The following is a 24,878-nucleotide window of genomic DNA, read 5'->3' on the forward strand; positions in this document are numbered from 1 at the left end:
TTGGTTGTCGCCTACGTGCATAGAAAGAAATGATCATTGTAATAAAACAAGAGGAATTGGAGCTCGCACGGAAAGATTCACTTGTTCGTTCTTCCCGCGTGTTGCTCTGGAGTAGAACGGTAAAAAAATAACTTGTAGATGGTTGGATGAACTCTCTGTCAGGCACTTAGCTGTGAATTGCAGAATAAACACGTGGATATAGATGTAGACGCATTTGATGTTCAGCAAGCGAGAAGTAACGTAGAAAAGATTCGACATTATCTTTAGTTTGTTGGAAGTAGCTAAATGCTCTCATTGTAATACACTGAATGCGTATAATCGGAGTACTTTGTACTCCGTCTTAAGCAGTAGTTAGTTTCTCAGGCATCTCAAGTTTATGACGTCATATCTCCTGAACTATATTCGTACAGTTATATAATTTTGCAGGCAGATTTAGTGGTATGATGAAAATGTGATGCGAATAGAGTTACAAGTAAAGAAGTAATAAACTGAAAAGTCATGCCTGCTGCTGAGGTTTTATTACATGAGCAACGAAAACGTAGTAAACGATAAAACTTTTCAGTTCATCTTTTTGTGGGAAGTGGCAGCAAGAAAAAGTTTCATGAAGGTTAGCACTTATGTGTGAAGTTTGTTGCAAGCCACTAACTGCTTTCATTCACGAGTACTGGATGAACACGTACACACAATTTCTAGCTGTAATACTTCTTCAATTTTGTTGAATTTTTTCTATAAGTCTATATCTCTTGATGAGTAGATTTTAAATTTTGACAATTCGGTCAATAATTATGAGAAATATTCAAAATTGAGGCTTTGTTGCCCTGACAGTGTTTAGATACGCGACCTGAAACTGGCCCTATGAACAAGGATATCCGTTTAGTAATACAGATTACTGATACAAGTTTTTGAAATTTTGTGACGCCGTTGTGACACATTTGAGAAGTCAGAAATTGCTTATTTTAGTACCGTCAGTTCTTCAGAGAAGTGCCGCTTCACATATGTTGTTCTTTCCCGGCAGAAATGTGAATCACCTACGAGAGTTACTCTGTGAATGACGGTTTAATACATACAACGAAACGAGGAGAAAAATCAGTCAGCATATAAATTAACGCACTTGAAAAAAATAACCCCTTCCTACAACATTGTGCTCATCCTTGGGCTCGTTGCGCAACTGAGGAAAGAAGTACTGAAAGAAATACAACATAGACCAGTTCCCTTCGCTGGACTATACAACTGTTTAAATGTCTTGAGGTTTTCCCTTAATTAAAACGGAAGATCTCATTCCCACTTAGCCTAGAAACTACCTGGTGCAGGATGTTAACTTCTGAAGTTTACTGGGAGTTGCCATGTTGTGAATTGTGCTAAGTATGGGGTCGTTGTGAAGGGGAAGCAGGCACTATCGATCTCTGCAGTTCTGAATTTAGTTGTTGCGAACTGTCCACAGCACGCGTTTCTGAATCACTGCATTTACTGCTCTGTGTTAATGTCGCTTGAAAATAAAGGGACAGTCATCGTTCCTACCTATGGGTTTTATGCAACCCGCAACGCCTTCAAATAACACATGCAAGATTTTCATATTCTCTCGCTTGCTGCCTGTAAACAATAAGTGCTGCATAAAAAACGAACAGGATCTTTTTCTAGGAAAGTTAACGTAATTAAATTTTGTAATAAGATGCGTTTATTAATACTGCATAACAGTGTTTCATTCTGATACCGTGTTAATTCGGTAAATATTAGTTGTTCCAGTTCACTGTATTGTATTAACCTATTTCGACTATCTCCTGACAAATTATCAGGGTAGTAAGTATTATATTAAGACGTTTTATGTTTTGATGTTATACTTTCTGACATGTTCCACACCCACAAGGAGCATCTCATATTTTGGGTCTATGAAACGAAAACTGAATCTAATCTAGTCTAATCTAGAGGATGTAGTCTTCGAATTATTCAAGTAAAACGTACAAAAGGGGCGCGTTTTTCCTGAATAAACCGGAAAATGTGTCCCAGTACAAAATTTAACTACATCAATTTCCTACAAAAAAGTCTGATTCATTTTTTTCTGTTGGACTAGTTTGCACACAATGAGCGAGAGCTTATGAAAATCTCGCGTGCGGTTTTTGCAGGCATTGTGGGTTACACGAAACCCATAGTTAAGGGCACTGAAACACTTTTATACAGCATCTTTGCAGAGGTTTTTGCTTAGAATTAATGTAATTGTATAAAAACTGTTTATATGCACTCCTCGTGACTAAGAACCAGCTTGTTTCTGCATGTCCAACGTGTTACCGATTCCATATTTCTACCGTACAGTATTTCGATTGCTGGCTTAGGCAATATGCTGGAATGCTTCATTGGCGGGACAGTAATGTTGTTCCTGAGGTGTCGCCGAAGAGCGAGGTTCCAACGCAGGGATGGTACATCCAACGCGTCCAGAAGGAAATATAGTTTGCTGCAAGCAGCACCGGCGAAAGAGCGACACCGGTGTAGCCACGTCCAGAAATGTTTCCCTACGCCGCTGCAATCACTCTTCGGATTGTGGCTGAGCACAGGACCGCTCAACACGGTCCGCGACCACCGACTAAGAGGGCAGCATCATCTTCTAGGAGGCCAGCTGTGTGGTCAATGTATCAGACTGGGCTCCACTTAAAAGTTATTATTAAACTAGAAGGCCTCAGGAAACCACAGATAGGGCGTCCGCCTAAAAGGGGGCAGGTGAAATACATTAAGTTAGTTGTAGAAACGATCGGTATTGTAGTTGTAAATTGTCGTAGCTGTGTTGGGAAACAACCAGAGTTCCAAGTCAAAACAGAAAGCACTGAAGCTGAAATAGTTATAGGTACAGAAAGCTGGCTAAAGCCGGTAATATGCTGAGCAGAAATTTTTTCTAACGATCTAACAGTGTTAAGAAAGGATAGATTAAATACAATTAGTGGTGGAGTATTTAGTGCTCTCAGAAGTAGTTTGCCTTGTAGTGAATTGAAGTAGACATTTCGTGCGAAATAGTATGACAATCGGACTAAACTATTAATTTGGTCGTTTTACCGACCCCCGACTCAGAAGACATAGTTGCTGAACAGTTCAAAATCTGAGTCTTATTTCAAATAGGCACCCCACTCATGCAATTATAGTCGGTGGTGACTTCAATCTGCCCTCGATATCCTGGAAAAATTGTATGTTTAAAGCCGGCAGCAGACATAAAACGTATCCGAAATTGTGCTGAATGCTTTTTCAGAAAATCATTTTGAACAATTAGTTCATTAGCCAACTCGAAGCGTAAATTGTATAAAAGCATACTTGACTTCTTAGCAACAAATAATCCTGGAAAAATAGTGAGTATCGTGACGAATACAGGGATTAGCGACCACAAGGCAGTAGCTGCTAGACTGAATGCCGTAACTCCTACAACCACCTAAACGTAATACAGAGTATATCTATTTAAAAAAGCTGAAAAAATTCTCTGAAGGCCTCTTTAAGAGACTGTCTGCACTCCTTCCGAATTGATCTTGTAAGCCTAGAAATGTTGTGGAATGATTTCAAAGAAATAGTATCGGCAGCAATTGAGAGTTATATGCCACATAAATTAATAATTGATGGTAATGATCCCCCTGTCACTTATGACAGTACCACTAAAGCAGAGTTATTAAAAACGATTTTCCGAATGTCCTTCACCACAGAAGACGAAGTAAATACTCCTGAATTCCAATCTAGAACAAACGCCAAGATGCGAAACATAGAAACCGATATCCTCGGTGTCGCAAAGCAACTTAAATCACTTAATAAAAGCATGGCTTAAAGTCCATATTGTATACAAGTCTGGTTGTTCTCAGAGTATGCTGATACAATAGCTCCATATTTAGCAATTATATGCAACCGCTCGCTCACAGAAAGATCCGTACATAAAGACTGGAAATTGCTCAAGTCACACCAGTACCAAAAGAGGGAAATAGGAGTAATCCCTTGAATTATAGGCCCATGTCACTAACGTCAATTTTCAGTAGTGTTTTGGTACTTACACTGTATTCGAACAAGATGAAAGATGAAGTACCCGGAAGAAAACGAATTATTGACACGTAGTCAGCACGGATTCAGAAAATATCGTTTTTGCGAAACACAAAAAGCTCTTTATACTCATGAAGTAATGAGTGCTATCGACAAGGAATGTCAAATTGGTTCCATATTTTTAGATTTCCAGAAGGTTTTCGACACCGTTCCTCACAAGCGTCTACTAACCAAACTGTGTGCCTATGGAACATCAAATTAGTTGTGTGACTGGATTCGTGATTTCCTGTCAGAAAGGTCACAGTTCGTAGTAATAGATGGAAAGTCATTGAGAGAAATAATATCCAGCATTCCCCAAGGAAGTGTTATAGGCGCTCAATTGTTCCTGATCTATATTAACGACATAGGATACAATTTCAGTAGCCGTCTTAGATTGTTTGCAGATGATGCTGTCATTTACCGTCTTGTAGCCTCCCCCCATGAACCATGGACCTTGCCGTTGGTGGGGAGGCTTCCGTGCCTCAGCGATACAAATAGCCGTACCGTAGGTGCAACCACAACGGAGGGGTATCTGTTGAGAGGCCAGACAAACGTGTGGTTCCTGAAGAGGGGCAGCAGCCTTTTCAGTAGTTGCACGGGCAACAGTCTGGATGATTGACTGATCTGGCCTTGTAACAATAATCAAAACGGCCTTGCTGTGCTGGTACTGCGAACGGCTGAAAGCAAGGGGAAACTACGGCCGTAATTTTGCCCGAGGGCATGCAGCTTTACTGTATGATTAAATGATGATGGCGTCCTCTTGGGTAAAATATTCCGGAGCTAAAATAGTCCCCCATTTGGACCTCCGGGCGGGGACTACTCAAGAGGATGCCGTTATCAGGAGAAAGAAAACTGGTGTTCTACGGATCGGAGCGTGGAATGTCAGATCCCTTAATCGGGCAGGTAGGTTAAAAAATTTAAAAAGGGAAATGGATAGGTTAAAGTTAGATATAGTGGGAATTAGTGACGTTCAGTGGCAGGAGGAACAATACTTCTGGTCAGGTGACTACAGGGTTATAAACACAAAATCAAATAGGGGTAATGCAGGAGTAGGTTTAATAATGAACAGGAAAATAGGAATGCGGATAAGCTACTACAAACAGCATAGTGAACGCATTATTGTGGCCAAGATAGATACGTAGCCCACATCTACTACAGTAGTACAAGTTTATATGCCAACTAGTTCTGCAGATGACGAAGAAATTGAAGAAATGTATGATCAAATAAAAATAAATATTCAGATAGTGAAGGGAGATGAAAATTTAATAGTCATGGTGACTGGAATTCGGTAGTAGGAAAAGGGAGAGAAGGAAACGTAGTAGGTGAATATGGACTGGGGCAAAGAAATGAAAGAGGAAGCCACCTGGTAGAATTTTGCACAGAGCACAACTTAATCATAGTTAACACTTGGTTCAAGAATCATAAAAGAAGGCTGTATACATGGAAGAAGCCTGGAGATACTAAAAGGTATCAGGTAGATTATATAATGGTAAGACAGAGATTTAGAAACCAGGTTTTAAATTGTAAGACATATCCAGGGGCAGATGTGGACTCTGACCACAATCTATTGGTTATGACCTGTAGATTAAAACTGAAGAAACTGCAAAAAGGTGGGAATTTAAGTAGATGGGATATGGATAAACTAAAAAAACCAGAGGTTGTACAGAGTTTCAGGGAGAGCATACGGGAGCAATTGACAGAAATAGAGTAGAAGAAGAATGGGTAGCTTTGAGGGATGAAGTAGTGAAGGCAGCAGAGGATTAAGTAGGTAAAAATACGAGGGCTAGTAGAAATCCTTGGGTAACAGAAGAAATATTGAATTTAATTTATGAAAGGAGAAAATATAAAAATGCAGTAATTGAAGCAGCAAAAAGGAATACAGACGTCTCAAAAATGAACTAGACAGGAAATGCAAAATGGCTAAGCAGGAATGGCTAGAGGACAAATGTAAGGATGTAGAGGCTTATCTCACGAGGGGTAAGATAGATACTGCCTACAGGAAAATTAAAGAGACCTTTGGAGATAAGAGAACAACTTGTATGAACATCAAGAGCTCAGATGGAAACTCAGTTCTAAGCAAAGAAGGGAAGGCAGAAAGGTGGAAAGAGTATATAGAGGGTCTATACAAGGGCGATGTACTTGAGGAAAATATTATGGAAATGGAAGAGGATGTAGATGAAGACGAAATGAGAGATACGATACTGCGTGTAGAGTTTGACAGAGCACTGAAAGACCTGAGTAGAAACAAGGCCCCCGGAGTAGACAACATTCCATTGGAACTACTGACGGCCTTGGGAGAGCCAGTCCTGACAAAACTCTATCATCTGGTGAGCAAGATGTATGAGACAGGCGAAATACCCTCAGATTCCAGAAGAATATAATAATTCCAATCTCAAAGAAAGCAGGTGTTGACAGATGTGAAAATTACCGAACTATCAGCTTAATAAGTCACAGCTGCAAAATACTAACGCGAATTCTTTACAGACGAATGGAACAACTAGTAGAAACCGACCTCAGGGAAGATCAGTTTGGATTCCGTCGAAATGTTGGAACACGTGAGGCAATACTGTCATTACGACTTATCTTAGAAGCTAGATTAAGGAAGGGCAAACCTACATTTCTAGCATTTGTAGACTTAGAGAAAGCTTTTGACAATGTTGACTGGAATCCTCTCTTTCAAATTCTGAAGGTGGCAGGGGTAAATATAGGAAGCGAAAGGCTATTTACAGTTTGTCCAGAAACCAGATGGCAGTTGTAAGAGTCGAGGGACATGAAAGGGAAGCAGTGGTTGGGAAGGGAGTGAGACAGGGTGTAGTCTCTCCCCGATGTTATTCAATCTGTATATTGAGCAAGCAGTAAAGGAAACAAAAGAAAAATTTGGAGTAGGTATTAAAATCCATGGAGAAAAAATAAAAACTTTGAGGTTCGCCGATGACATCGTAATTCTGTCAGAGACACCAAAGGACTTGGAAGAGCAGTTGAACTCAATGGATAGTGTCTTGAAAGGAGGATATAAGATGAACATCAACAAAAGCAAAACGAGGATAATGGAATGTAGTCGAATGAAGTCCGGTGATGCTGAGGGAATTAGATTAGGAAATGAGACATTTAAAGTAGTAAAGGAATTTTGCTATTTGGGGAGCTAAATAACTGATGATCGTCGAAGTAGAGAGAATATAAAATGTAGACTGGCAATGGCAAGAAAAGCGTTTCTGAAGAAGAGAAATTTGTTAACATGAAGTATAGATTTAAGTGTCAGGAAGTTTTTTCTGAAAGTAATTGTATGGAGTGTAGCCATGTATGGAAGTGAAACACGGACGATAAATAGTTTGGACAAGAAGAGAATAGAAGCTTTCGAAATGTGGTGTTACAGATGAATGCTGAAGATTAGATGGGTAGATCACATAACCAATGAGGAAGTATTGAATAGGATAGGGGAGAAGAGGCGTTTGTGGCACAACTTGACCAGAAGAAGGGATCGGTTGGTAGGACATGTTCTGAGGCATCAAGGGATCACCAATTTAGTATTGGAGGGCAGCGTGGAGGGTTAAAATCAAAGGGGGAGACCAAGAGATGACTACACTAAGCAGATTCAGAAGGATGTTCGTTGCAGTGGGTTCTGGGAGATGAAGAAGCTTGCACAGGATAGAGTAGCATGGAGAGCTGCATCAAACCAGTCTTAGGACTGAAGACCACAACAACAACAACAACCGTCTTGTAGAGCCATCAGATGACCAAAACGAATTGCAAAGTGATTTAGATATGATATCTGTATGGTGCGAAAAGTGGCAATTGACCCTGAATAAAGAGAAGTGTGATGTTATTCACATGAGTATTAAATGAAATCCGCTAAAGTTCGATTATGGGAATAGTCACACAAACCTGAATGGTGTAAATTAAACTAAATCCTTAGGGGTTAAAATTACAAATAATCTAAACTGGAACGATCACATAGATAACGTTGTGCGTAGAGCCAGCCGAAGACTGCGATTCATTGGCAGAAGACTTAGAAGGTGCAACTGGTCCACTAAAGAGGCTGCTTACACCACGCTTGTCCGCCATATTCTGGAGTACTGCTGTGCGGTGTGGGATCCGCATCAGATGGGACTGACGGATGACATCGGAAAAGTACAAAGAAGGGCAGCTCGTTTTGTAGTATCGCGAAGTACGGGAGATAATGCCACAGACATGATACGTAAATTGGAGTGGCAATCATTAAAACAAAGGCGTTTTTCGTTGAGACGGGATCTTCTCTTGAAATTTCAATCACTAGTTTTCTCCTCCGATTGTGAAAATATTCTGTTGGCACGCACCTACATAGGGAGAAATGATCATCACGATAAAATGATGGAGATCAGGGCTCGCACAGAAAAATTTAAGGGCTGGCTTTGCCCGCGTGCTGTTCGGGAGTGGAACAGTGGAGACAGCTTGAAGGTGGTTCATTGAACCCTCTGTCAGGCACTTTATTCTGAATAGCACAGTAATCACGAAGATATAGAAATGGCCTCTGAGCGAGAGACTTTTATTTTTATTATGTATCAAGTGATACGTTAACATTCATAGAGTGTTGCAGATACTCATGCATGTCTTTCTTGAAGACTTACCATGATAGTTATATTGAGAATTGGTTACACTGTTGTACATTGTCTTCATAAGTAATAATGTACTGCGCAGTTGACAATTCATCGTGTGAGCTTGCTACCAGGTGAAAAATTTCAAGTTCCATAAAATACTAGACTCACCACCAGCTGAACTGTAGATAGTTGCAGTGCATTTCAGTTGCCAAAGCGAGTGGAATATTTTGACGAGTCAAGTGCCAGGCACATTGTCAGAATTTGCATTGGATACGGCGTGAGGACGTTCTCAGGATGCCTAGATGCACTATACTGACACATTTAGCCGCAGCTAACTGCTGGGTGCTGGCGGCGGTAGGCACTCCATCTCAGAGGTCGTGCAGACAATGGACCTTTCACTTATCATCTTCATCTACATCTCCATTTACATGGATACTCTGCAAATCACATTTTATCTACATCTACATACACACTCCGCAATCCACCATACGGTGCTTGGCGGAGGGTACCTCGTACCACAACTAGCATCTTCTCTCCCTGTTTTACACCAAAACAGAACGAGGAAAGAATGACTGCCTATATGCCTCTTTACGAGCCCTAATCTCTCTTATCTTATCTTTGTAGTCTTTCCGCGAAATGTAAGTTGGCAGTAAAATTGTACTGCAGTCAGCCTCAAATGCTGGTTCTCTAAATTTCCTCAGTAGCGATTCACGAAAAGATTGTCTCCTTTCCTCTAGAGACTCCCACCCGAGTTGTTGAAGCATATGCGTAACACTCGCGTGATGATCAAACCTACCAGTAACAAACCAGCAGCCCGCATCTGATTTGCTTGTATGTCCTCCCTCCCAAACGCTCGTGCAGTACTCAAGAATAGGTCGCACCAGCGTTCTACAAGCGGTCTCCTTTGCAGATGAACCACATCTTCCCAAAATTCTACCCATGAACCGAACACGACTATCCGCCTTCCCCACAACTGCCATTACATGCTTGTCCCACTTCATATCGCTCTGCATTGTTACGCCCAAATATTTAATCGACGTGATTGTGTCGAGCGCTACACTACTAACGGAGTATTCATACATTACAGGATTCTTTTTCCTATTCATCTGCATTAATTTACATTTATCTATATTTAGAGTTAGCTGCCATTCTTTACACCAATCACGAATTCTGTCCAAGTCATCATGTATCCTTCTACAGTCACTCAACGAAGACACCTTCCCCTACACCACAGCATCATCAGCAAACAGCCGCACATTGCTATCCACCCTATCCAAAAGATCATTTATGTAGATAGAAAACAACAGCGCACCTACCACACTTCCTTGGGTCACTCCAGATGATACCCTCACCCCCGATGAACACTCACCATCGGGGACAACGTAGTGGGTTCTATTGCTTAGGAAGTCTTCGAGCCACTCACATACTTGGGAACCAATCCCATATGCTCGTACCTTAGTTAGGAGTCTGCAGTGGGGCACCGAGTCAAACGATTTCCGGAATTCATGGGATATGGCATCCGTCTGATACCCTTCACCCATGGTTCGCAAGATATCATGTGAAAAAAGGACGAGTTACGTTTCGCCGGAACGATGCTTTCTAAAGCCGTGCTGATGCATGGACAGCAACTTTTCTGTCTCAAGGAAATTCATTATATTCGAACTGAGAATATGTTCGAGAATCCTGCAACAGCCGGCCGGGTGGCAGAGCAGTTCTAGGCGCTACACTCTGGAGCCGCGCGACCGCTGCGGTCGCAGGTTCGAATCCTGCCTAGCGCATGGTTGTGTGTGACGTCCTTAGGTTAGTTAGGTTTAAGTAGTTCTAAGTTCTAGAGGACTGATGACCTTAGAAGTTAAGTCCCATAGTGCTCAGAGCCATTTGAGCCAATCCTGCAACAAACCGATATTAAGGATATTGGTCTGTAATTCTGAGGATCCGTCCTTCTACCCTTTTTATCTACAGGCGTCACCTGCGCTTTTTTCCAGTCGCTCGGGACTTTACGTTGGGCAAGAGATTCGCGATAAATGCAAGCTAAGTAAGGAGCCAATGCGGTAGAGTACTCTCTGTAAAACAGAATTGGAAGCCCATCAGGACCTGGCGATTTATTTATCTTCAACCCATTCAGATGCTTCACAACCCCGGGGATGTCTATCACTATGTCCTCCATACGGGAATCTGTAGGAGACTCAAACGGCGATTTGTTTGTACGATCCTCCTACGTGAAACATTTCTCAAATGCTAAATTTAAAATTTCAGCTTTCGTTTTGCTGTCTTCCGTTGTCAGGCCAGACTGATCAGTGAGTGACTGGATGGAAGCCTTCGACCCGCTTACCGATTTTACGTAAGACCACAATTTCCTTGGCTTTTCAGCAAGATCTTTTCCTAAGGTATGATGGTGGTAGTGGTTGAATGCTTCGCGCATCTCTCTTTTTACAGCAGCACGAATCTCTACTAACGTTTGCCTGTCCTCATTCTCCCGATCTTTCTTGTATCGCAAGTGCAACTGCCTTTCCTTCCTGAGCATTCTCCGAATTACGCTGTTAAACCACGATGGGTCTTTTCCGGCCGTAACCCACTTTTTCGGCACATGCTTGCCCAATGCGTGATTTACAATGTGTTTAAAATTTTAACCTCGTTCTTCCACGTTCATCGTACCGGAAGTAAATGAAGTCGATTCATTTACTAAGTGGGATGCTGACAACTGCTTATCTGCTCTTTCTAGTAAGAATTCTCCCCTAACCTTCTTGACCGACTTTTTAACTTTCGTAACCATAGTCGCAATGACAACATCATGATCCCTGTCTCAACACTGACACCATCAATGAGGTCTGGTCTGTTCGTGGCTACCAGATCTAAAATATTTCCATTACGCGTTGGCTGTCGATTTAGCTGCTGAAGACAGTTTTCGGATAATGTGTTCAAAAGTAATTCACACGACGGCTTGTCTGTACCACCTGTAATGAATCCATAGATATCCCAGTCTATACTAGGTAGGTTGAAGTCGCCTCCGACTAATATAGCATGTAGACTCCCTTTGAATGATTCTAGAACTGTCCCGGTGGAACCTGGTGGCCGGTAACAACACCCCACAGTTAACTTTATTTCCCCTATCTCTATTAAACGTGTCCAGATAACTTCACAATCACACTACTTCGACCTCAGTAGACACAATATTTTTGTCAACTGCAGTGAAGACACCACCTCCTACGGTGTCTAATATGTCTTTCCGATACACGTTCCAACCCTCACTAAATATTTCAGAACTTCCTGTCTCAGGGTTCAGCCAGGTCTCAGTCCCGAGAATAAATTGCGCGCCACACGCTTCCTGGAGGGCAGTAAATTCAGGAACTTTATTCCGAATACCCTGAAAATTTACTGCTAATATCTTGATAGCTGAAGTGTCTTTACACTGAGCGCGTCCTGATTTCCCTACCTGCACGTCGACTGGTGAGTGTCCATCAGGACACCTCGCACTACTTCCTAGCCTAAAAATCCCCCATGAGCACGCCACACACATTTAAGCGCCTGACAGAGGGTTCATAGAACCATCCTCACAATTCTCTATTATTCAAATCACGTATAGCATGGGGAAAGAACGAACACCTATATCTTTCCGTACAAGCTCTGATTTCCCATATTTTATCATGGTGATCCTTTCTCCCTACAAAATATTTTCGCATTCGGGGGAGAAAGCTGGTGACTGAAGTTTCGTGAGAAGATTGCTCCGCAACGAAAGACACTTCAGTTTTAATGATGTCCATCCCAAATCCTGTATCATTTCACTGACACTCTCTCCCCTGTTTCGCGATAATACGAAACGTGCTGCCCTTCTTTGAACTTTTTCGATATATTCCGTCAATCCTATCTGACTAGGATCCCTCACCATGCAGCAGTATTCTAAAGGAGGACGGACTAGCACAGTGGAAGCAGTCTCCTTAGTAGATCTGTTGCACTTTCTAAATGTCCTGCGAATAAAACGAAATCTTTGGTTAGCCTTCCCACAACATTCTCTATGTGCTCCTTCAAATTTAAGTTGTTCTGAATTGTAATTCCTAGATATTTTGTTGAATTTACGCCGTTTAGATTAGACTAATTCATCGTGTAACCCAAGTTTAACGGATTCCTCTAAGCACTCATGTTCAAGACCTCACACTTTTCGTTATTTAGAGTCAACTGACAATTTTCGGACCATACAGATATCTTTTCTAAATCGTTTTGAAATTTGTTTTGATCTTCTGATGACTTTACTAATCGCTAAACGACAACATCATCTACAAAGACCCTAAGACGGCTGCTCCGATTGTCTTCCAAATCGTTTATATGGATGAGGAACAGCAAAGGGACTATAACACTGCCATGGGAAACGCCAGAAATATTACTTCTGGTTTACTCGAAGCCTTTCCGTCAATTACTAGGAACTGTAGCCTCTCTGACAGGAAATCACGAATCCAGTCACATAAGTGAGACGATATTCCATAAGCATGCAATTTCACTGCAAGCCGCACGTGTGGTGCAGTGTCAAAAGCCTTCAGCAAATCCAGAAATACAGTATGAGTTTGAAATTCCTTATCAATAGCACTCGACACTTCATGGGAATAAAGAACTAGTTGTGTTCCTGTTGCATATCAGCGTTAATGATATGGGCCTGTAATTCAATGAAATACTCATACTAACTTTCTTGAATATTGGTGTAACCTGTGCAGCTTTCCAGTCTTTGGGTACGGATTTTTATCGAGCGAACGGTTGTATATACTGCATCAGAATATTCTGAGAGGAACCTAATTGGAATACAGTCTGAACCAGAAGACCTGCTTTTATTAAGCGATTTAAGTTGCTTCACTACTCCGAGGATATCGACTTCTACTTTACTCATGTTGGCAGCTGTTCTTTATTCGAATTCTGGGATATTTACTTCGTCATCTTTTGTGGAGGCATTTTGGAAGGCTGTGTTTAGCAGTTCTGCTTTGGCAACACTTTCTTCGACATTATCTCCATTGTTACCACGCAGAAAAGGCATTGATTCTGTCTTGCCGCTAGCATACTTCTTATACGACCAGAATCTCTTTGGATTCTGTGCCAAGTTTCGAGACAAAGTTTGGTTGTGGAAACTATTATAGGCATCCCGCTTTAAAGTCCGTGCTAAATTTCGAGCTTCTGTAAGAGGTCACTAATCTTTGAGATTTTGCTTCTGTTTAAATTTGACATGCTTTTTTGGTTGTTTCTGCAACAGTTTTCTAACCCGTTTTGTTTACCAAGGAGGATCAGCTCCGTCGTTCCTTAATTTATTTGGTGTAAGTCTCTCAATTGGTGCAGATATATTTCTTTGAATTCAAGCCACATCTGGTCTACACTTACATTGTTAATTTGGAAGGAGTGGAGATTTTCTCTCAGGATGGCATCAGTTGAATTTGTATCTGCTTTTGAATAGGTATATTTTTGGTTTGTTTTTGGAGGATTTGGGGGTTACAATATTCAGTCTCGCTACGACAACCCTGTGTTCACTAATCCCTGTACCCGTTTTGATGCTCTTTATTAACACAGGATTGTTGCTAAGAGGTCAAGGGTGTTTTCACAACCGTTTACTATTCACATCGGCTCATGAACTAACTGTTCGAAATAATTTTCAGAGAATGCGTTTAGCACAATTTCGGATGACGTTTTATGCGTGCCGCCGGTACATGTATTTTCGCCAACATATCTAGGGTAAATTAAAGTCACCACCAGCTATAATCGCAGAAGTTGCATAGTGTTTGAGATCAAACTCAAGTTTTCTTTGAACCTTTCAGCAATTGTATCATCTGAATTGGGGACGGTAAAAGGATCAAATTATTATTTTATTCTGGTTGCCAACAGTGACCTCTGCCCATACTAACTCACAAAAACTATCTACTTTAATTTCGCCACAAGATAAACTATTCATCGCGAGTAAAATCACTATCACCAAAGTGAACTGTCAATGACTTGTAGTAGATAGAACTCGACGTCGACTGTTGTCAACTGTAACAGAGATTTACGAGTGGCAGTGTAGCTAATCGCCCGCACTTGCCAGTTCATTCTGAAGGAAAAAAATGTGACAAATAAACACATAAAACTCATGAGCAGCTATACCATGCTGAATCATTGCCACGGTATTAGATCACAGCCGACACACCACGCGTATATCTCAGCTCACTGCACAAAGGGAGGCAGAGATTAGAATGGTCGCAGGTACAGCACCGTTGAACATTAAAAGCACAGAGAATTGAAGCCTGCGCTTGTGAGGTTAAACATATAATGGCATATGAAGATGTATGGCTACGAGGATGTCGAAAACAATAACCGGGTTGACATCATAATACAATTCAGGAATGTAGTGGAAGTTTTCCCAATTGGGAATGTTTACATGGAAGCAACTAGGGACCATGGTACATCTGGCATAGTCTCTTAGCGGTTATGTGATAAGAATACACTGTCAGATCAGAAGCGTCGATCTGTTTACCTGCAGCATCCTGTAGGTAACCTGTACCATCTGACTGTTCATCACCAACCGCTGTAGACCTGTGTAAGAATGGTATTCATAATTGAGAGACATGCCTGCAGGACACATATGGAATGCCATGGAGAGAGATGTGTGCAAAGGATCCCTATCTGCGACCAGTCTCTGTTAGCTGTGCATCGTGTGCCACGATGCCTGTAGTAAGGGCGACAGGAAGTGCAATTCTATAGACTTTGGGTTCCTAAATTATCCGTCGCGTGTTGTAGGTCGTCGCTCTGACACTAGATTAAAGTGCTAGCCGGTTCTGCAGATCCCTTACTATTCATTCCGTGTAGGTTTATTTATAACTTTAGGGGGGAATAGAGAGGTAATAGTAGTTCACAGTATAGTGACAGTAATATTCAATTTTAAAACTGTTCTTCATAGAGAGAATCTAATAGGTATCGACTGCTCACAGACACCTGCAAAAAAATCGCCAATTACGAGGTGATTGGTAGTTGGTTTTAAGTCCAAGGAAACTGCAGGGAATGCACTTTAATACGGCAAACATTTAGCAATATCTAACCAAAGAATTACGTCCATACCGGGACCGTTGCTAAAGTTGATCAAATTCTCTCTAACAAACAACAAAAACACTAGAAAGAAATTACCCAAGGCAGAAACTGCAAGACAGGTGTGTAGCCTATTTGCAAAAGAGAACACGTGCATTGTACTTTTACACAGACATCACTTCTCTACAGTTTACATGTGTATGCTTGATAGAAGTTGCGCATAACCGCTTTCAGACTGTTTCGCGAGCGGTCCACTCTCGAATAGCATGAAGGAGAAATAAACACCTAAGTTTTTCTCTAATTTTTTACTATGGTCATTTCTTCCTGTGTAGATACCGTTTTTACATTCGGAGAACAAAGTTGGTGCTTTAAGTTTTGTGGAAAGATTTCGTCGCAACGAAAGACGCCTATGTTTTAACGATTGCCCCTAATTCATTTATGATATCCATAATAATGTCGCCTCTGTTTCACGAATTACAAAACTAGTTGCCATCCTTTGGAGACTTTAAATGCCCTCGATCAATCCTACCCTGTAAGCATCCCATACCGTGCAACAATACTCTAACAGAGGACGGAAAAGCGCAGCGTAGGCAGTCTCTGTAATGGATTTGTTCTGTATTCGAAGTGTTCTGCCAATGAAACGCTGTCTTTGGTTGGCCTTCCCCACAACATTTTTTGTCTGATGGTTCCGATTTAAGTTGTTCGTAACAGAAATTATTAGGCATGCAGCTGAATCGAGAACCTTTAAATTGATATTATTTATTGTATAACCGAAATTTGTGTAGGGATAGCGCATTCTTACCTTTATTTTCGTGTCTAAGATTTCTGCCCAATGGAAGATTTCAAAACACTGACAGCAGAAGTCGTCTGTTTTTCCAACCTTCAATCCATTGATAACAAACAGTCTCTTTTGCGTTCGATTCGTTCGTAAAGAAAATGCATCTTCGAAGATGCAAAACACACCGCCTAAGAAGTGAAGCACGCAGAGAACACGGTCGGATATCAATATAACTTGGTATACTTGCACACCATCGGTGGTTATGTAAATGATTAGAGTTGAAATTTTTTGCAACATGTAGAACGGCCATCAGAGTGCATTAGTGTTATTCGTGCCAGTGTTGTTACCAGGCCTGGTGAGGTACATAACGGATGTGAACAGCATCAGATGTTGCGCGATCGCTGTAAAAGATACGGAGATTCCGCGTACGCGTATGAGATGGCTTTATCAGCACCTGAAGGCCTCCGTTTGACAGGCTGGAGGAGTCGTACCATATCGAGATTTGTGCAGCTTTTGGATGTAAAAGTGGCCCGATCTTGGACTGCATGGGAATGCGAAGGCAGGCATACTCATCGTCAACGTTCCGGTCGGCTGCCTCTGACCACCACAAGGGTGGAGGGCCGTATCGTTCACCAAGCGCATCGTTAACTCCTTCAGATCTGAGCTTGCCATCCGAAGACAAGTAATGGACTCGAAACAACCACCTCATGCGTAGGCAGCCGTCTATACAATATAAACGTTTGTGTTTGGAGGAATGCACTGCTGAAGAATGGTATCGATTGAGCTCAGCGATGAATCGCGGTTCTGCACTATCGCGGATTGATCACCGTCTGCGAGTATGGCGACGACCTGTGGAGAGCGATTATATTCTTCTATTGTTTAGGAAAGTTACAGCTATGTTACTTCTGGCTGCGTCTTCATCTGTTACCTCTCATGCGACAGTATTGTGATGCTATGGTTCAACAGAACGTATATGCTACCAATATGTAACGTAGCTACAACCAATATTGCCTATGTTCGTCTGTGAAAATGGACTCGATAAGCAACCTGAGCTATCAGAAAACAGAATTAACCTGCATAACACTGTTGTGTTGTATGGCTGTCAGTTTCACTGTCTATTAAGCCCTCAACAGATCGTTACATCAAAGACTTAAAACTAACATCTGGACAAGCTATCTGACTGTGCAATTGAATATCAAAAAATACAGGAACAAATGAACTTGTAGCAATGAATACCTAAGCTATCTGACTGCGTTTTGAATAAAAAATTTTAAGTGATACAGAATATGACGTGCGCAATGGAATGTACTGGATTAGAGTGCATGACATGTTGTGGTGTGTCAGTGTCTCTGTTTTGGCCCTAAATTTTGCACTCACTTCTTCAGAGGACTGCCAGTTTCCATGTGGTTTACAGCAATACGCAGCAGCATGCAGCAGCAGCAGCGGCTAAAGCTTATTGTTACTAAGAATGAATTTAATGAAAAGGAGTTTGTTTGGGTCTTGTTAACCACTAAATAACTTGTGAGAAGGGATTTCATAAATTAAATCAATTTAAAACTTCAGAATCATCATGACAATGACATAGGCGTCAATAATGGCTGAGTGCCAGATTAACAAATTCTTTCAACTTCAAAGTTACATTAACATTTAATAACCACAGTATTTATTTATTAATTAGATGTGGAGAAAAATTATTATTATTTGGAGCATAAGAAGGCTTCTTTAACTGACAAGAAAAACATGGAATTATTGCAAACTTGGACTAACAATCATGAGCCTAACCCTGCAATTGCTTTTGCGCTATGCTGGCGAATTTTACCTTGAATTCCATCTTCAAGCGTATTTAAGCCATCTAAATCTCTCTTGGTTATATAAATGAAATCAGGCCTTGAGTTTGGTAGGATATGCCATCAGCGACGTGAGGGCAGCGTGACACGTCTTCTGTCCCCGAGCTCTCGTCCGACAGTGGTACTTCCACTCTCGCAGACGGACCTCGTCTCACAACAATGCTTACAATCGCGCTCCCATGTTTCGCCCTCAGATTGTTACTATCGATATCTGAGAGTTTACACAATGCAAACAAAAGCATTTTTTATGTGATGGGGAGCTCTGACACACTCCTTACAGTGTCTCAAGGACCGTTTGCATGATGCTGAGCAACTCCTGTGGCCAGCAAAACACCCAGATTTGTCACCGATAGAACCATATCGGACGTCAACTCCATCCCAGTGCCTCAGCCAGAAGGTCGAAGACCTGGGGATCGAACCGCACAATAACCTTGGGTTCGGTGTGGGGCGGCGATGAGGTGGCCTGTTGTGGGGTTGTGAACCAGTGAGGGCTATGGCGGGACGAAGCCCCTCTGTCGTTTCTAGGTCCCCGGTTTAATACAAACACACACACACTTACTGTTCATTTTATTTTGTTTGGCTGTTCATATCACCTGACGGAATGATGAACTTTCTCTCATGGTAGACCCTGAATTGTCCGCAGCTCGTGGTCTCGCGGTAGCGTTCGCGCTTCCCGAGCACGGGGTCCCGGGTTCGATTACCGGCGGGTTCAGGGATTTTTCCTGCCTCTAGATGACTGGGTGTTGTTGTGTCGTCTTCATCATCATCATCCCCATTGCAGTCAGAGGAAGGCAATGGCAAACCACCTCCACTAGTACCTTGCCTAGTAAAGCGGCGCGAGTCACCCGCGTCGTTCCCCTACGCTCTGTAAAGAAGCATGTGTCTTCATCATCATCAAACACACTGAATTATTGATGCTCGCTTGGCTCCCTGCCGCCGTTGGATAAGCAGCTGCAGCAGCAAGTCGTATAACCCTAGCCTACTTGTTTGTTAGATAGTTTAATTAATTTCTTTGCGTGTTTTTGGGTACTTGCATTGTTTAATTCATATATTTCGGGCGTATTATAGTATTTGGCAGTTGTAGCATCGCGCTTTAGTGTTTACTTCGTAGATTCTTGTTTAAATTGCGTGTGAGTTTCGTATAGGAGGTGCAATTTCGAGTTTTAGTTACTGTAATCGTAAATTCATCAGATTGTAGCGCAGTCGTTAGGCATTTGTACAGGTTAGTTGATACATTCTTTGCGTGTTTCGCTTGCGTTATCTAGGCACTGACTCGTGTTTCGGTACCTGTTGTTCAACATCGATTAGAATGGACAGGGACTGCGATTGCTGTGTTCGGATGAGGGCTGACTTGGCATCCCTTCGCTCACAGCTGCAATCGGCGCTGACTTCGGTCGCGCAGCTTGAGGCTGTTGCCAATGGGCACCACTATGGGGAGCCGGATGTCAACCTCGTCCCGTCTGTCCCCAGATCGGTCTGCCGCTGTGGTTGCCCCGGTTGCTGCCCGCAGTGGGGCTGAGCCCACGCCTGTGGTTGATTGGGAGGTCGTTCCAAGGCGTGGCAGGCAGCGAAAGGCGTCCCCGGAGGCTGATCAGAAAGCCTCCCCGGTGCGTCTGACAAAACGGTATCAGGCACTGTCTCTGGCTGAGCCAGATGCAGCTGCCTGCCCTGTCTCAGAGGATCATTCTCAGCCTTCAAGGTCCGGGCAATCGCAGAGGGTGGGCTTACTGGTAGTTGGGAGCTCCAATGTTAGGCGCGTAATGGGGCCCCTTAGGGATACGGCGGCTAAGGAGGGGAAGAAATCCAGTGTGCACTCCGTGTGCATTCCGGGAGGAGTCATTCCTGATGTGGAAAGGGTCCTTCCGGAAGAGCACAGGGTGCAGCCAGCTGCAGGTGGTGGCACATGTCGGCACTAATGGCGTGTGTCGCTTTGGATCTGAGGAAATTCTCTCTGGATTCCAGCGGCTATCTGATTTGGTGAAGGCTGCCCGTCTTGCTTACGAGATGAAGGCAGAGCTCACCATCTGCAGCATCGTTGACAGAACCGACTGCGGGCCTTTGGTGCAGAGCCGGGTGGAGGGTCTGAATCAGAGGCTCAGACGGTTTTGCGACCGTATTGGCTGCAGATTCCTTGACTTGCGCCATAGGGTGGTGGGGTTTCGGGTTCCGCTGAATAGATCAGGAGCTCACTACACTCAGCTGGCGGCTACACGGGTAGCGGAGGCTATGTGGCGTGGACTGGGCGGTTGTTTAGGTTAGAAGGCCTCGGGAAAGTGCGGGATGGGCTGCAATGTCAAACGGTGCTTGGCAATTACAGGACGTGCTTGGATCAAGGAACAGTCGGAATTATAGTTGTAAATTGTTGTAGTTGCGCTGGAAAAGTCCCTGAGCTTCAAGCGCTAATAGAAAGCACAGAAGCTGATATCTTTATAGGTACAGAAAGCTGGCTAAAGCCTGAAATAAGTTCTGCAGAAATTTTTACGAAGTCTCAGACGGTGTTCAGGAAAGATAGATTAGGCAGAATTGGTGGTGGAGTGTTTGTGTCTGTCAGTAGTGGTTTATCTTGTAGTGAAGTCGAAGTAGATACTCCGTGCGAATTGGTATGGGTGGAGGTTATATTTAACAGCCGAATTAAGTTAATAATTGGCTCCTTCTACCGACCCTCAGACTCCGATGATACAGTTGCGGAACAGTTCAGAGAAAGTTTGAGTCTCGTAACAAATAAATACCCCACTCATACGGTTATAGTTGGTGGGGACTTCAACCTACCCTCGGTATGTTGGCAAAAATACTTGTTCAAAACCGGTGGTAGGCAGAAAACGTCTTCCGAGATAGTCCTAAATGCTTTCCCCGAAAATTATTTCGAGCAGTTAGTCCACGAACCCACGCGAATTGTAAATGGTTGTGAAAACACACTTGACCTCTTAGCCACAAACAATCCAGAGCTGATAGAGAGCATCATGACTGATACAGGGATTAGTGATCACAAGGTCATTGTGGCTAGGCTCAATACAATTTCTTCCAAATCCATCAGAAACAAACGCAAAATAATTTTATTTAAAAAAGCGGATAAAGTGCCACTAGAAGCCTTCCTACAAGACAATTTCCATTCCTTCCGAACTGACTATGCGAATGTAGACGAGATGTGGCTCAAATTCAAAGATATAGTAGCAACAGCAATTGAGATATTCTTACCTCATAAATTGGTAAGAGATGGAACGGATCCCCCGTGGTACACAAAAAAGGTACGAACGCTGTTGCAGAGACAACGGAAAAAGCATGCGAAGTTCAGAAGAACGCGAAATCCCGAAGATGGGCTAAAATTTACAGACGCGCGAAATTTGGCACGTACTTCGATGCGAGATGCCTTTAATAGTTTCCACAACGAAACATTGTCTCGAAATTTGGTAGAAAATCCGAAGAAATTCTGGTCGTATGTAAAGAACACAAGCGGCAAGACGCAGTCAATACCTTCGCTGCGCAGTGCCGATGGTACTGTTATCGACGACTGTGCCGCTAAAGCGGAGTTATTGAACGCAGTTTTCCGAAATTCCGTCACCAGGGAAGACGAATGGAATATTCCAGAATTTGAAACACGAACATCTGCTAGCATGAGTTTCTTAGAAGTAGATACCTTAGGGGTTGCGAAGCAACTCAAATCGTTTGATACAGGCAAGTCTTCAGGTCCAGATTGTATACCGATTAGGTTCCTTTCAGATTACGCTAATACTATAGCTCCCTACTTAGCACTCATATACAACCGCTCGCTCACCGATAGATCTGTACCTACAGATTGGAAAATTGCGCAGGTCGCACCAGTGTTCAAGAAGGGTAGTAGGAGTAATCCATCTAACTACAGACCTATATCATTGACGTCCGTTTGCAGTAGGGTTTTGGAGCATATACTGTATTCAAACATTATGAATCACCTCGAAGGGAACGATCTATTGACACGTAATCAGCATGGCTTCAGAAAACATCGCTCTTGTGCAATGCAGCTAGCTGTTTATTCGCACGAAGTAATGGCCGCTATCGACAGGGGATCTCAAGTTGATTCCGTATTTCTAGATTTCCGGAAAGCTTTTGACACCGTTCCTCATAAGCGACTACTAATCAAGCTGCGGAGCTATGGGGTATCGTCTCAGTTGTGTGACTGGATTCGTGATTTCCTGTCAGGAAGGTCGCAGTTCGTAGTAATAGACGGCAAATCATCGAGTAAAACTGAAGTGATATCAGGTGTTCCCCAGGGAAGCGTCCTGGGACCTCTACTGTTCCTGATATATATAAATAACCTTGGTGACAATCTGAGCAGTTCTCTTAGACTATTCGCAAATGATGCTGTAATTTACCGTCTAGTAAGGTCTCCGAAGACCAGTATCAGTTGCAAAGCGATTTAGAAAAGATTGCTGTATGGTGTGTCAGGTGGCAGTTGACGCTAAATAACGAACAGTGTGAGATGATCCACATGAGTTCCAAAAGAAATCCGTTGGAATTCGAATACTCGATAAATAGTACAATTCTCAAGGCTGCCAATTCAACTAAGTACCTGGGTGTTAAAATTACGAACAACTTCAGCTGGAAGGACCACATAGATAATATTGTCGGGATGGCGAGCCAAAGGTTGCGTTTCATTGGCAGGACACTTAGAAGATGCAACAAGTCCACTAAAGAGACAGCTTACACTACACTCGTTCGTCCTCTGTTAGAATATTGCTGCGCGGTGTGGGATCCTTACCAGGTGGGATTGACGGAGGACATCGAAAGGGTGCAAAAAAGGGTAGCTCGTTTTGTATTATCACGTTATAGGGGAGAGAGTGTGGCAGATATGATACACGAGTTGGGATGGAAGTCATTAAAGCATAGACGTTTTGCGTCGCGGCGAGACCTTTTTACGAAATTTCAGTCACCAACTTTCTCTTCCGAATGCGAAAATATTTTGTTGAGCCCAACCTACATAGGTAGGAATGATCATCAAAATAAAATAAGAGAAATCAGAGCTCGAACAGAGAGGTTTAGGTGTTCGTTTTTCCCGCTCGCTGTTCGGGAGTGGAATAGTAGAGAGATAGTATGATTGTGGTTCGATGAACCCTCTGCCAAGCACTTAAATGTGAATTGCAGAGTAGTCATGTAGATGTAGATGTAGATGTAGATGTGGTATTTCAATCTAAAATGGAATTTCCGTACTGGGCTCGGCAATGTTCGAGATTATACAGGTTCTTTCTAATATAAAAGTGAACCGCACTTAAACTGTCCCAAGTCGATACGAAGTAAACAACGGTACCATTGAGAAAGACAGCAGACATCTCGGTCTCGTTTTTGTGATTGTTAATTTCAGTACTCACAGAGATTCCGCCGACTTGATATGCATCTATCTGGAACAGAAAAGAAATAACGAACCTGGTGCAACCAACGGGTTTCACAGGATGTGAGAGCCACAGAGAAACTAGAAACAAGTTTGAGCGCTGTTGAAACTTTCAAGAATTGGGTTGAGAACACTAAAAACTTTTGGAAGAGCCTTAATTCCGTGTAAAAGTTCGCAGGATTTCAAACTTGTTTTCTTTATTTCCTCGATGCTTTCATATTAAAGTACCGATACGTAACAAACACAACAACGTCCGTATTGCGTCCATTTCCTAGACACTGAATAAAAATCTCGAAGTTCAATAGCCTAAAATAGCCAGTAAACGTGGCACCATTTCATTCTGTTGTATAGTTTTCGTAATGGGAACGAATGTGATCTGGTTTCCTTTATTCCACCTCAGTTACACTGTGTCGGCGATTGCTGCGAAGTTTAGAACACCTTCTTGTCTTAGGGAAATTTTGAAAAATGTGAGCTTTCCGATAATGGGCCAATAAGCAAGGATCTAGGAGTGCAACGGAAGTCGCGGAACTCCAAGTTACAGGTCTCCAATAAAATATACACGCTGTATTTTGTTGACAGATACAACTAGGTACTGGTCGGCCGCGAATGAACCCAGTAACTGTTTGCCTGTCACCCCGCCAATCAAAATCAAATATCCTCATGTATTTACATGAGCTACATTTCAGTAATTTTTGGTGGACGTTAGCTGCCAGCATTTTGCAAGGCGCAGATCGACTTTACGTTCCCAACTGTGCCACCTCCCTCAACGTAACAGCTACGTAGATCTATAGAGGTTGTCTGTCATTTGTACAGGGTGTTAGAAAAGTGTTTCATATTTTGGGAAATGGTAGTATGGACCAAAAAAAAAAAAAACCAAGAAAAATGGCCATTTAACCTGGCTCTAAAAGGTGTACCTTAAGAGCTATGAGCGCTTGTTTATATTCGCTACCGTGAAACACATCTCCTCCACTGCAAGCAGTACGATATTACGAACGACCTACATAATGCAGAAAACAAATGTGTAAACATCACTCCGTTACCATGAAACAGTGGAGTTTGTCATGTAATCTCTATGCTAATACGTAAGACCTGTTCTTGTGAGCCATCACTAATGGAGGCACTCAGTGTCGTGTCCATTTATAGTAAGATATGTTTCTATTGCACGTCTTGTGGAACCAGGCACTCTCTGAAGAACTTCAGGTTGGTTACACTTACACTGACAGGTAAGGATGACGATTTCCTGTACTGTTGAATCA

This window comes from Schistocerca gregaria, chromosome 5 (genome assembly GCF_023897955.1).
Source record: "Schistocerca gregaria isolate iqSchGreg1 chromosome 5, iqSchGreg1.2, whole genome shotgun sequence".
Classification (NCBI taxonomy): Eukaryota; Metazoa; Arthropoda; class Insecta; order Orthoptera; family Acrididae; genus Schistocerca; species Schistocerca gregaria.